General features: G+C 39.3%; 1 protein-coding gene across 2 annotated transcripts in view; it reads right to left on the bottom strand.

The window, feature by feature from the left end:
• Positions 1 to 8,473, bottom strand: part of LOC139695066 (calcium/calmodulin-dependent protein kinase type IV-like) — a 76,115-nt gene extending 67,642 nt beyond the window's left edge. For both annotated transcript variants that reach the window (XM_071593681.1, XM_071593683.1), the window contains exon 1: positions 8,289 to 8,473. The gene's annotated coding sequence lies outside the window, so the exon portion shown is untranslated. The remainder of the gene's footprint in view (positions 1 to 8,288) is intronic.
• Positions 8,474 to 14,828: the final 6,355 nt, after the last annotated feature.

The following is a 14,828-nucleotide window of genomic DNA, read 5'->3' as shown; positions in this document are numbered from 1 at the left end:
TGAATTTTGCATTCGTTATCACAAAAGTAACACATAATCTTGTCATCTCTCTGCCAACAACCAATTTTGCTGCTTAATTACGTGTGAATGATCTCTCTATAGTTCCTTACACCTTATCCGTGAATTAATGATGCTGTGTTTTTTTCCGTTAATTATGAGCTAAAATTTAAGCTTGTATTTCTTTAGGTTGGCTACATACTACACCACTGCGGGACATGGCTAACACATCATTATTTGGGATGAGGGACTCTCTCTCTCGTACAGTGACCACAGTGCTATAAGACGAAAGAAAATGCTAATGCCCAATAAAAATCAGATTATTAGAATCTTCCGCGATTAAATTAAAATAAGGCAAAGAGAGCGATCATTATTTGTTAAAATACAATTGAATTTACTAAAGGGTATTTTGTTTTCTCATGACGAGAAGCCAAAAGATATACGTATCATTGCCTCGAAGTCGCCAGTTTGTTTTCTCCCACTTTATCATTGAATTTGTCTTGGAATTTCGGAGTGACTTTAATGGAGCACGACAGCATTTCTACGTACTTCGCGTTTTGCACAAATAAACAAAAGTGGTACGTATTCAATATTCTTATAGCCTTTCCCTTTTGAGATGGGAGGACGTTCCATTGATTTGTGAATTGAATTTGTGAATTGAATATATATATATATATATATATATATATGTATATGTATATGCATGTATATGTGGGTCGTGGTAGTCCATGGGTAGAGCGTTGGACTGCTGACCGAAGGCACGGGTTCGATTCCCGGGCAAGGCGCTCTGGGCACCTGCAGCTCCACTCAAGCGATGTGATTTTTTGGGTACCAGATCTTCCTGGGAAACCATAACCGGCACAGGGAAAGTAACTGGCCCCCCTACCCTGATGTGTGAATTTCACACGCCGTATAGGGCTTAGTACTGGGCGAACTCTACCATCACCTACTAAACCGACCTTCGGGTTGATTACTGTGTTTATGGTGTATGTGTGTGTGTGTGTATATATATATATATATATATATATATATATATATATATATACACACACACATATTTCTGTATGTAACGCTTATGTGAAAGTCCCACGGATGTGAATAATAATGTATATGAAGATAGCACTGGTGAGCAAAGAGAAAAACACACAAGAAGGAACAGAAACTCTTAGTTAATTTCTTTTCTTTCTTGAGTTTTACTGTGTTTTTGTCTTTGTCCACCAGTGCTAACTTAATTTCCATTATATATATATAATTATATATATACCTATATTTATAAACATACCTAAATTACATCAAAGTGACGTATGAAACTATGTATGTCATTACAATTTTTATTGGCAATTTCGTATCAACCCAGTTTACGGCTTAAATTGCTGCTATAATTACTGTTTTATGCAACGGTCATGCATCGTTGTGATTGATTGACCTGACTGAGAAATTTCACTCAATCTTGAAATATTTTTCGGCCTCTTAGCTTCTAGAATAGGTCGCATATACGATTTCCAACAACCAGCGAGGTGTTTCCAATGCAGTAAAGGGGTCGCCGTCACGAGGAAAGATTCTCTCGTGTGAGCTGAAGGGCACCCATAAAGTAGTATTCAAATGTTTTATCGTCGACGCGCGTCCGAACGTTTACCATTGTTTGCCAAAAGATTATTTCGCACGTCACATTCCCAGAGGCAATTTTACTGCCTCCACGAAGTATGAGCAAATGGGGGATGTCTAGTTCCATTTTGTCCTATTACGTAGATTGTATTCATTTGCGATACTTTTACAATCACCAACGGGCAGTTAAAATCCATGGCTCTAACATTTGGGTTTCGCCAGGTGAAAATGTTATGGTCATGTGTAGTTTTTTAAAAATATTTTTCCAATATTACAGGAACTGCTTATCGTGGAAATCGATAGGACCCACGTCAATATATAATTATCAAAATTGGTTGCTGGCGAAAGAATCATTTGTTCAATTTATTTCCCCCTTGTACGCTAATGTAACAAAACGCTCGTAAACCAATCCCGAGAAAGACACTTTTGAGGTTTTGAGAAGATCTCTCGGCCATTCTACGTCAGAATTGTAAGGTCTTGTTCACTTGTTCCGAAGAATGATTAATGGTTTGTGAGAAGTTTCTACATCCATAGTTTTCATAAAATGAGAGACCTGTTGATGAAAAGTTATACTCTACGCTATGGCCCGTGCGAGTAGAAGCTTTGTAATCCTGAAGATGGATAATCCCAATCTCACCAATGTGCAACAGCGGCAATTATGGATTTATTATTTGTTTTACCTAGACTGGATGATGGCCACTCTGCCTCAAACAGACTTAGATAGGTAGGCGTTAAAACACAGTGAAAAAGTTTATTTTTCGAGGGATTTTTAACTCGCTATTTTTTCCATTAACTGTTTAAAGTAACTCGTTACTTTAATTTAAAAACTTAACTTAGAACTTGGCCCGTTAAAAATGTATGACCTCAGAGATAGGACAAGGAGGTCCTAATAAATATAATTTTAGGTTGGTTCCAACGCGAGGTAAAAAAGAGAAAACGAGACCATTTAAACTTTAAATATTGGCGATTCTGCTTAATTCAAAATTGATGCAAATGTTCGTCAGATTCTGTTTTGTTACATTTTTTTAAATAGATAGATCTTTCCCAAGAATGCAATATTTTTCAAATTGACTCATGGGTTAGCCTTAAACTTAATTCAGACTAAAAACAGCTGATATTATTTTTATTACGATTGGACTTTAAACTCATTTCTTTTTACACTTTACTATTAACGTAACTTAGTTAGCTTTTACGTTTAAATTCGCCATATCTGTGCACTAGTAAGGGCATTATTTCCGTATTGATGATGAGATAGCGAGACCAAAAATGTATCGTAACCATTGCACAAGTGGACATAAAAACCCTCGCTTCTGACATTTCCACGTACTCCTGCAGAATGGGGTTTTTGATCCTCCGGTATTACCTCAAGCTTCACAAAAAAACGATGGTTTACATGTATTTTTTGCATCTTTCCTTCCCTGCTGCATGGTTTAATTTTTCTGCTCTCACACGCTCGTAATAATTGAACCATAATAATGCATGAACACTGATCTCCCGAACACCAAGCGAAAGGCATTAATTGTGCATTCCGTCATGCTAATTTTATCATTACTTACATTCACACGTGAAAGACGTATGTAAGCATCAGTTTAATGTAAAAAGTCCGGAATGAGAGACAAATAGAATGGTTAATAAATACAAGCATTTAGAATGTTAAGGTTAGAGGAATAATTTCGTTTTTTTATGTCAGAAGGAATTGTGGGTAACTTTGGCTTAATAAGTAACATGTGGCGAAACTTAAGGTGTAATATGGTAGTAAGACTCATGAAAAACCTATCTTCAATGGATGGATTAGCAATGACGGTGATTAACAGGCCCATTGGGTCAAATTTCAACGTATTTTCAGAAAATAACCGAAGCCCTTAAAATGGATGGCGCTGAAGCGTCGTGCCTCTACGAGGTATGTCCAATAAATACGTGAACTGGTGCAATCTGGCGGCCATGACGCGGACTACAGCCCCGCCCACTGGCGGCTCTAGTTGCCTGAGACCCAATGAGCCGTCTCTGCATGGCGGATCGTCGAGCTGTGCGTATGGTGCCAGTTATGTTAGTTTCTATTATCCTTGTTTTCACTGTTTGTCGAAAATGGAAATTGACGAAATCACGGAGCAACGAATCAACATCAAGTTTTCGGTGAAATGCGGTGAAGTTATCAAGAAATTGCTGAAATGTTGACGGCTGTTTACGGTGATAATACTCGGAAGAAAACATCGGTTTTCTAGTGGATTAAGCGTATTAGTCCGGCCGTCGCCGCAGGGCGGACTCGGCTCCGATTGACGCGGCGACGAGTAGGAGGATCGCGGCGGTGTGCACGGAAGGGTCTGGGCTCAAACCTGACTAAGCCGCCGTCGGTGCAGATCTTGGTGGTACCAGCAAGTACTCCGGCGAGACCCTGGAGGACTGATGTGGAGAAAGGGTTTAGGATCGATTGACTCGAGTTCAATATTCATGTTTAGTCTTGACATGTCCTCCGCTTGAATCATTTATTATAATTTTTCAACGTAATTGAAGCACTTTACAAGCATCTTTGCGGCTTTGATACTTTTCTATTTGTTGGAGGAAGTAATCATTTGCTTCCTGGCTACCGGGACCGTACGTTGCAGGTTGTCTATCATTGTCTTTACAACCAATTTCCGTGGTCTAAGCTTGCGGAGTTAAGTTGCAAATTTTTGCTCGTCAATGACTCAGATTAGCAATAAAATAAGTTTATTTTCAAGATTGTTGGATTTTTATGCGGCAGAATTCTTGAGATATAAAGTTGTTAACTCATTCCGACAGCCACAATTTATAGCCAATTTTCCCTTTATCCTTTGTGAGGATGTTGGTGCATTGAGTAAATTGCGAGTTTGGCCTTTAGTCTGGAAATCAGCCGTCTCCGTTAAATCGTTGTATTCTTGGAACAAATGAACCATTTCGTATTCTTACAATTTCCGCAAGGCCATCTCAGTCGGTCAAATATAAATTAATGCCTTAATTTTGTTCGGTATGTTTCTGAACTCTATCCTCATGGATTCTTTTATGATGATTTAATTAATGCTAAGTAAACGGTGTTGCGTAATGCATAGCAGCTTGCTGTGTACAGAAATTAGATAGATAGATAGTGGTCTTTATTTGGGCGAAATTGAGACCAAATGGTCCCTTCTTCCATTTAACCCATCGTCGTATACATATTATATTAGGCATTAAACTCATAGTTACATTCATACGTACACATAAATACATATAGACAGACATCAATTCATTTAGCACAGATTTGCACATCGAAAAGAAAAAAGTATATATATATATACACACACATACACATACATACCTATATGCATACACATACCTACACATATACATACATATCCACACACACATACATATACACATACACACATAAACATACATACATACATGCATACACATACATAAATACATACATAATTACGCAAATATACACCCATACATACATACATATACATATATAAATTAAGAATACACCTACACATACTCAAATTAAATGACAGTGAAGATAGAGTACAATAAAATGAGGAAAGTCTAAGCAAAGAATGAGGTTTGTGGGAAAAGCTAGGGAGAGCGTGGCATTGCTCAACTAGTAAAAACCCACGCAGGAAAAACACCCACGAAGAGAAGGGGGTGTGAAAAACCAGCGAAAACCCTATTAATTAGAGGAAAGATACACGGAAGAAATTACGGAAAAATAATGAGAAAAATTAGTAATTATACTTGATTTCTTCTTTGAATATGACATGGTGGCATGTGCTTATCATTTGTCCTTATTTAGTTATCATTAATCACCATAAATTGAGTTTCTTATGTGCTCGATCATTTAAGAAATTATTGAGTTTTTGATGGATTAATCAATGTTTCAATTTCTCTTAACTTAATTTTAAGTGATTTCTATATTTATGTTATGTCTACAGGATTCAAGAGAGTTATAAACATAAATATGTGAAACTTAAATTGTGCTGGCTTCTTTTTGTAATTAATTTCCTGTAGATTCCTAGTGCCGAGATTTTAATCAATCGTTTACTTATATCAATGAAAGTAATTTCAAAGGTGAATCCTCTTTCTCGCGAATCCGTAACATGAATGAATCATTTTAGTAAGCTCTGTTACAAAAATATTCCCAGGATAAAAATATGAAACTATTATCATTACACAAGTTGTAATTGGAATGAGTTATCGGGTCGGATTTGGTGACGGTATCCGCGGTTATGGTTGCTGTTTCGAAAGCGCTTTTGCTCCTTGTATTCGTTGAATTGATATTGAGTCACAAAGCAGCGTACGAAAGTCACTGCTGGACAAAGAAGAAGCGCTTGCTATGCCACTCACGCGACATTTTTTGATTGCGTAAACAAGACTCGAATACTCTTCCGTCGGAGTTAGTCGAGTGATGAACCTGCAACGCACTCAAAGTTGTTCATTCAAAGTCATCAAAATAACCTTCGGTCGATTAAGTCCTGCACCTCTTTACCACAAAGCGAGCCATCGCTCAAATCAGCAGACACCTGAAATTTCTTTTTCGGCTTTAAATTTATGTGGTATTTCCATCGATATTCACAATTGAAGTACGTCGCGATATTCACGATGACGTTCAGCGTCGAAACCTGGGTCGTGTTTTTAAATAAACTGTGTGGAATTACAAAGTCAATAATATCATTTAATTTCAATATTTAATGCAAATTCCATAAGGTTACGCAGGAGACAACAACATTTAGGTCTTTCAGTGAATTGAAACAATTAGAGAATCAACTTTTTTTAAATACGTGAAGCGATATATCCAGTAATGAGAACCGCAAACCACGGATGCTTATTAATTAAGAGATAACGGCATAATTGTTCAATACCCGTGCTATAGTTTACTATTGATTTACTCAGTTCAAGTTTACGATATTGTTTTCAATAAGTGATACATTCGGTTATGTATAACATTAAGGTAAAAAAGCCAATTTCAAGACTTGAATATCCGGCACTCTATGTTAAACAATATCTAATAGGACGAATTTGACTCTGATTAATATTGCCGATAATATGGACATCCCGAGAGGAGTTTGCGTACGAAATGAAAAAAACACGTGCTTTCCTTGATATTCGGTTGCCTGCGAGCGCTCCCACTTCAATCTCCATGGCTTCTCCATGGAAATCACATTTTGTTTGCAAATTTGTTCCAGGCAAAAAAAATGCGAATTTTTTTTTTTGAAGTTCGGTCATAGAAATTTATTCAAAATATATTTGAAAAAGTGTACCGAACTAAAATTAAAAAAAATACTCATTATTATCTCGTAAGAGAGTGCAAAGATATAAACTGATTAAAAAAACGGCAGAAGTGCCTTCAGAAGAGAAACCTTTAAATAAATCAGATTAAAAACTTTTATTATTGCAGTCAGCGGTATTTAGAGAGAGCTCATATTTTTATGCAATTTTGTGCCATAAACGATTTTGGTAACTTTTTATCATATATTAACGTTATTGCAAAATCAAGCAAAATAGATAACATTTCCTGATTCAAGGGATGCTGATGGCTTACTTAGAATGGATGTCTCTGGGATGATTGGAACCTGCCGTCTAATCGTGCCTTAATATTTTTTTAAACACTTCGCTATAACCGGCAATCACATTTTTACATTTCACATGATGAAAACAGTCAAAAAAAGCCAAGCCCATGGCATACAAAATCGGTTAATCAATTGTATTGATATAAGCAAAGAATATAGATTATCTTATCCCCCACTCCTCCTTGTAGATGAACGATAAAATGATTTCTAGCGTCATAATTTAGAGTATGTTATTTAAATAGAATACCTCAGGATGAAACTGATATACTAGGACGATCCCTATTGTCAAATAATTTACTCCCCTAAAATCCAAATGACGCCGAATATTACTTTGCGATGGCTCCATTCTCCTGCATCTTTCATGGAGGATCTCCTCTCCTCTTTTTTCGCCTGTGAGAAAATTCATACTGACATTTGTCTGAAGATTTTTCGATAGGGCGTAATTTAATATTTCGGCATTTGGGCCCACAATTCGAAGGAGAGGAAGTAATCATGGAGGGTGCAACATGTCATTCGTATACTCTCTTGTCTCCTCTCCTTTCCGACAACATCGAACCCGCGTCCGTGGCAACGCCATCCACGGCTGTACCGTCTGGAGTTCGAGCTAGAGCAATGCTCTGAACTTCCTCACCAAGGATTCCGAACAGTTCAGCCAGCATCGGTACATTATAAGCTACAAAAATAAGACAAGAAAATAGAGGGAAAAAATAGACTCAGTGTGTCCTATTTCTACGCTAATAGGGGCTACAGCAGCCCATAAAAACAGTAAAGACGAAACAAACAAAGCAAGATAAATGATTTTGTGGTCCTTAAATGCACGTACAATCAAATTTGGAGGGCTGGACGCTATATCTATTTTCGTAAGTAATGTTCGACGAAGGAATATGAACCACATTGAATTATTCCGTTCGTCCGTATCGACTCTTAAGGTTCATAACGTGTCCGACTGCCAACCCAAAGGTCAGGGTTTCGTGTCTCGCCTAGGGAATTACGTAAACAATAGTCCTAGAAAACTTCATGGCAAGGGAAGAATGTTATCCAGGATACCATGCGATCACGATTGTAATGAGTCCATCTCATTTCTCCTTTAAAAATGACGATCGGGAAGAATTTTTGCGGACTCACCTGTAAAAAAGTCCCCTCCCTCCCTCGATGAATCCACAGCCACACACGCACATTCACGCGCACGCACAATTACACCGATGGCGCCGGAACCAGCGCCACCTCGCCCCCCCTTATTCCTCCTAGGACGCCCCTGAAGCAAGCACCGCCACTCTTCGACTTCTCACTCACTCCTGCCTCCCTCGAAGGCTCTTGGACACTCACTGAGTCGAACATGGCTAACCGCCGCCGCCGCCCTATCTCCTCTCCCCCTCCCCAATCACTCTCCTTCCTCGCTGCTTCGCGGTCGGGCGGGGAAAGGGGACGATGGGAGGGGTGGGGTGGGACGATCGGAGCGTAGTGAGGGCATTGGGTTCCTTATTCTACCAGCGATATATTTAAACATGCCGTGAAATTGGAAGCATTACATATGCAAATGACGAACACACTCACATTTATAACCCCCACAGGAAACTTTTTTCCTGCTCTCAATCCCTTTCTATCAATCTTCAATACTATCTTCAGCAACCATGCGGCACAATGAAGCCATTACCTTCGGAGAATCCCAGTTACGGCCATGGATTAATTAACCGACAAGCAGAACATGTGTCTCCATCCCTGGGCAAGTGAAATTATTGCTTAAAATAACCGTCGTCTCTGTGCATTGGGTAATTAATATTCTGAATGCTGCGTCAATACAATACAAGGTCTGTCCCAAAAGTAGTAGGACTGAGTCGATCAAAAAAATGTATTGCCAAAATTGATGTAATCACTCAAAAACCTTTGAGGTGAAGCACCCTTGTGCGTCCACGCAGCGCTGCCAGCGGGTTGCCCACGTCTCGTACGCCTTCTGGAAGACGGCGCCCGGAAAGCTACCAAGATCCCTCGTCACAGCCCGTTGTAACGCTTCTACCGAGCTGTGGTGACGTCATTTCAGCACGGATTTGGGGCGAGAGAAGAGAAATAAGTCTAGTGGGGCATTGTATACAAATTTTGGGTCCTCTCTCACATGGTCGAGAACCTCTTGGCAGATGCGCGTGCGAGTTTTCTTTTGTTCTCCTGAGAGCACTCGCTGCACCAACTTCGCGCACACCTTTCTCATGCCAAATGTTTTCTCTCACAAGGCTTTGGTCTTCACTTTTAGGGATGCCAAGTTTATGAAAAACCATGTGAAACTTAATCTGCGATCCGTCCAAGAAAGCCTTCAATCTTTCAACATTGTCGTCACTTTTTGAAGTCGAATGGCGTCCTGAACGTTCGGCGTCTTCAGCATCTTCTCTACCCTCCCGAAACAAATTGTGCCACTCAAAAATACCCGATCTAGCCATGGCGTTATCACCATAAGCTGCATTGGAGTATGTCATGAGTCTCTTTCCCGGATTTGCCCAGTGTAACGTAAAATTTGATGACGTAGCGCTGTTCAATTAACCAGTTCGTGACGGGGCGTAATGAGGTCACGTTACAGAGGTTTCGCAAGCGAACAATCCGCATTCGCAAATGCTGGGAGCCAACTTCCACCAGCCTCCAGCCTTTCCTGAGACTCCCCTCCCTCGAACACAGCCAGAGAAACCGCCGCCCGTCCGTCCGTCTACCCGGCAAAAAATAAGTCATAGTACATTTGGGACAGATCTTGTATTGGTTTTGAGCAGTTGATTCCTAATGTAATTCCCTCCATTGTCCCGACTTCTTACATGTTTTCTGTGAAATGCCAGTGGCTTCATGATGTGTACCCACCCTCTTTGGGGTTGACCAGCTATCCGTCACAACGGTTACGTAATATCTGGAGGGCCTTTTCGGCGGGGCTTCACCCTTTGTATGTGGACCATCCTCATCGGTCGGATGCATTTATTGCCTCTTTTATTTCAATGAGAGATAGAGCGGGCATCCGCTCCTTTTAAGAATGCTAATTTGACCTTCCGGGAGCAGCCTACGCTGGATGTCAGCGTATATTAGGGGTGGGATAGTAATGGGGCCCATTGTATAGGCCACGTCGCTCTCTTGGATCTTCAATGGACACCATGATGACCTCACTCAGGAGAACAAGGATTCGATTTCTATAGTGTTTCAAGGAAATCATCTTTTTATTATCATTTGATGAACATCTATTTATATCGCGAAAAACTCATAGAGCAGAGCGTTCTGGAACATTATCCTCTTGGTGCTTGAGTGAATCCTTTTCCGAGGCTTCATACACCCCTAAAAATTAGGCACTTCGATCTTCAGGGTGAGAAAGCCTTCCACTTGGATATGTTAATGTAAATGCCATGTTTTAATATCAGAAAGTTTTCAAACAAATATTTAATTTCCTATGAGGAAAACACAATTGTGAGAATTTACTTTACATGATACATTCTCGACAGAATTATTCCACTATAAGATGAGTGATTACTAAGGGACCTCTAAATAGAAAAACCAACGATATACATATTCTTGCAAATAACTAATTACAGGTTCTCAGCTAATTCAAAGTAAAAGAAGAAAAAGCGGACTGATGCTATTATTATTGCTGTTATTATACTATCGTTATTCTACAAGTAAAGATATCAGGAAAGGGATATATATATATATATATATATATATATATATATATATATATATATATATATATATATATATATATATATATATATATATACCCTGAACGCCACCGCCAGAGTGTGTGGCAGGGGGTGAATACACACCAGAATAATTTTACGCGAACATGACCCTACCGCGGTCGAACAATGTTATTATGATCACCTATCGTTCGTAAAAAATATGAAATCTTAAATCTATCTGTTCTACACTTAATCTCTCTAATTTTTCTAGCATGATCTCTCCTACCGTGGTCCGAATTATACAATCTCAACGTCACTGATAAAGAGACCTTCCAATTAATGCAGGAAATTGATCTGTAATTTAACCTTCGCTCCGTGAGTGAATCCCAGCCTAGCTGTTCTAATATTTTGGATATGCCACTAAGTTTATGGTAAAAACGTTTTACAAATCTAGCTCCTCTACGCTGCATGCGATCTAATTCGGCAATTAATCCAACTTCGCGGAAATCCCATATACTTGCAGCATATTCTAAATGGGGTCTTACCAACGACAGACAGGTGAATTTTGAATGGACACATGCTATACAACCGTACAACAATACATTCTTATGCATCTCCTGACAAAATAAAAACTGACATTCGAAAATGCAGTGAGCCCCTCTTCAATTCTGCATTCTTCCTTCCTTCTTACATTCCATCCATCATATTTCTGTACCCTATTCCTGCCCCTTCTTCGTTTGGCTAACATTATCCCCTCTATCGCAGTCTTCAACATCCCACTCCCAAACAATATGCTATGAATATACCTATCATAGAGGTTTCGCAAACGAACAATCCGCATTCCGCCAAGGCTGGGAGCCAATAGTAATAATATAAAGGAATATACTTTGCCATGCAGTATGGACCGTAACAATTTGAATTGAGTAGTCAGATTTCAATATTTTATAAAAATTATTTCATGATCAAAATATATAAATGAAATATTGTATGTTTTCTTTTTATAGTTATGATTTTCAAGTAGAATCGACATCCCGTACTGCTTAATGCCTCTTCCTTCAATTCCTATGCGTATTTCTTGTAGAATGGAGCAGCTGACAAACCACGGTGCAATCTCGTATGATTAAGGGATTAATTCCCGAGGGCGATAGCTCAAGGCGTGCGAAATTCGCGGGATTTGTATCCAAAAATTCTACCTCTATGGTAGCGGACCATTTCTCTTGCAACTGCCTCCCGAGGATTGTTCCGCCATCGATTAAATGACTCGTTTGGGTCATCTACGCGGTGACACACTCTAAATATGAGCCCAGGACACATTCGCCGATAGCACGTCATGCCCACTGAAACTCCCCACTCCATCATTAACAAATTAGATCAATGAAGTACAATTTGGATCTTTTGGAATGATAATGGAATTGAAGTTTTATTAAGAATAAGGACAGAAGCATGTGACTGCAAACATAAATTTAATGGTACGTATATTTTTGTTCACTTCGAAATTTTTCAGAGAATTTTTCGCACTTGTGGTGGTGGCCCATTTTCTCTCATTCAGCTGTATCAAGGCCGAATGAGAGAAAACTAATGCACACATGCTAGTAGACCACAAACAAAATGCCCTTCAGAAGCACTCCTGATGGCATGTGGAAGTGGCATTCCCCATCAACACGCGTGCGCAGGTTTGAGGTCGTTTCATTCATCCAGTGTATTTTGAGAAGCGGAAGTATGGAGACGTGCTCTAGTGCTATGTCAACGCGAGATAAACAACGTGCTGTAATCGAATTTTTAACTGCTGAAAAAGTGACTCCTACTGAGATTCATCATCGTTTAAAGGCTGTTTATCGTGACGATGCTGTTGATAGGTCTACTGTAAATTGATGGGTAGTAACATTTCGTGGTTGTGAGCCTGGAAAAGCCATAATTGTTGATGAAACACGCATGTCGACCTCCGATCACTACCACAGACCATAAACAGCGGAAACTCTGTGAAGATTTGATTCAAAATACCCGGAAAAACACTCAAAAGCGTACCGTATATCGTATTGGAAGGAATTTTTTACAAGGAAGGAAGAAGTTTGTCGTGTTAATGGCAGCCTGGCGCCATTAATATTGCAACATGGACTACGCTCGTCCACACACCTCGCGGACAACTGGAGAGGCTCTGCGAAACCTGAAATTTGAACCGATTCCACACCCTCCTAATTCCCCCTATCTTGCGCCTGGCGATTTTTATTTTTTCCCTCAACTCAAGAAACACCTCACGAGTAATCATTACACCTCGTACGATGAGGTGAAGGCAGCTGTCAAGTCCTGGATTCGACAAAGGCGGAAGAGTTTTTCAGTGACGGAATGAAAAAGCTTGTTACACGTTGGGATAAATGTGTTAGCCTTAACGGTGACCATGTTGAAAAATAAATTTTTAAATAAAAGCGACGATGTCTAGTTTAGTTCGATATATGTAGTTAAAGGGGGCATCTAAGAGCCACTTGGCGGCCACAGGGTTTGGCTTCGTGGAGCCAAATGCGGTCACAGGCCTCATGTCACAAAAAGGTTTCCACAAAATTCCTACAAAAAGCCACGCATGTGCGTGCGGGTCTGTGCGGCCACAAAAATGTGACGCTATGCCACATATTCCTGTGACCATTTTTGGGACATTTTCAACAGAAACTTTTCAGGAAATTCTAGTGCTACTTACAGAGGGAATAAGCATCATACGTATTCTTAGGCAAGACAGCAACGAGAAGTGAAGGGAGAATGATTGCCGAATAGACTGATAGGATCAAATACCCCTCAAATTTCAAATACCTTCTAAAATTTGCAGTCTTATCAGGAGAAACTAACGCCTGCAATTGTTCCAACCACTCGGTGACACCGAAAGCTAAGCTCACTATGGAGTAATAGGTGATTTTATTATGCAACAATACTTTCCACACATCCTTGTGAAAGACTTGACGTATCAGTTGGCAGGATTATATGCCAGTGTAGATCTTGCACTTAAACAAATATGAATAGATAACAATCCCGCTTTGGTGAAAATTTTGTTTGCCTTTTTATCAAACAATCGGTTCCAGCATAGTTTTCCACATAAACATCTTGCATTTTCGATTAACTGATACAGCTACATTACTTATAAACTAAGTTTATGTCGTCAAGTATCATTTCTTTTCGACATTGTGTCCATAAGTTTCAACTTCTTGAGTAAAGTAACAATTGACGAGAGTCAAGCACATTCCAGTTGCCACAGCGTCGGAGTAATAAACCTATATATAAACATCCCGCATGGCCCCCGTAGAACTCGGTCGAAGAGGGAGGGCTTGTAAAATAAAAGCAAGCTTCGCAGCCGATGAGGAAAGAGGACGAAGTATGGGCGTCAGAACAGAAACAATAAAATTAAAAAAACGAGACGAAAATAGACCTTCAAAGAAGGCGAAACTAATTGGCTCATCTCCTTCCTCGAAGCTACCAATCTCGCGTCTTTGCAACGACTACATGAACGACCAATACCGAAGTCAAGCCTACCATCTTAGAGTGATTTCATTAATAAAGTGAGGGAATTAAGGGTAATTATATGACCAGTTTTCATTTTCATGTACTGCGGTGGCATAACATACTCGTATTATCCCACGGACCCTAAGTTCGAATTGATAAATAATTTACTTAACAACCTTAAGATATATTCTGCTAAGAGTATTAATCAGCAAATTAGAGTGAGTATATAACCTTATAAGGTCAAAGATTCGAAAAATTTTAACCGTAATTATTTACCGCAGTCACAATTTCATGATAATTCAGCAAGAAAAAAATTGGAGCAACATTATTTACAAACGCGCCAACACTCGCAGATTGAGTCCCCTTTACTATAAACTTTCTTCATTGGATATCAATATGTAGATAGAGAACGTAGTAATCATTCTTTTATTATTGAACAATGATTTATAAAAAGATCAAGTACAACATTATCCATTCGAGCTGCAAATCTTAAAAGTGCTGCTTGCTAGTTATTATGATAGTAATCTGGGTGCAAGTCAGTTTT

This window comes from Hetaerina americana, unplaced genomic scaffold, assembly GCF_022747635.1.
Source record: "Hetaerina americana unplaced genomic scaffold, ioHetAmer1.1.p SCAF_6, whole genome shotgun sequence".
Classification (NCBI taxonomy): domain Eukaryota; kingdom Metazoa; phylum Arthropoda; class Insecta; order Odonata; family Calopterygidae; genus Hetaerina; species Hetaerina americana.
The sequence above is the reverse complement of the archived record's forward strand: the minus strand, read 5'-3'. Positions and strand labels throughout refer to the sequence as shown.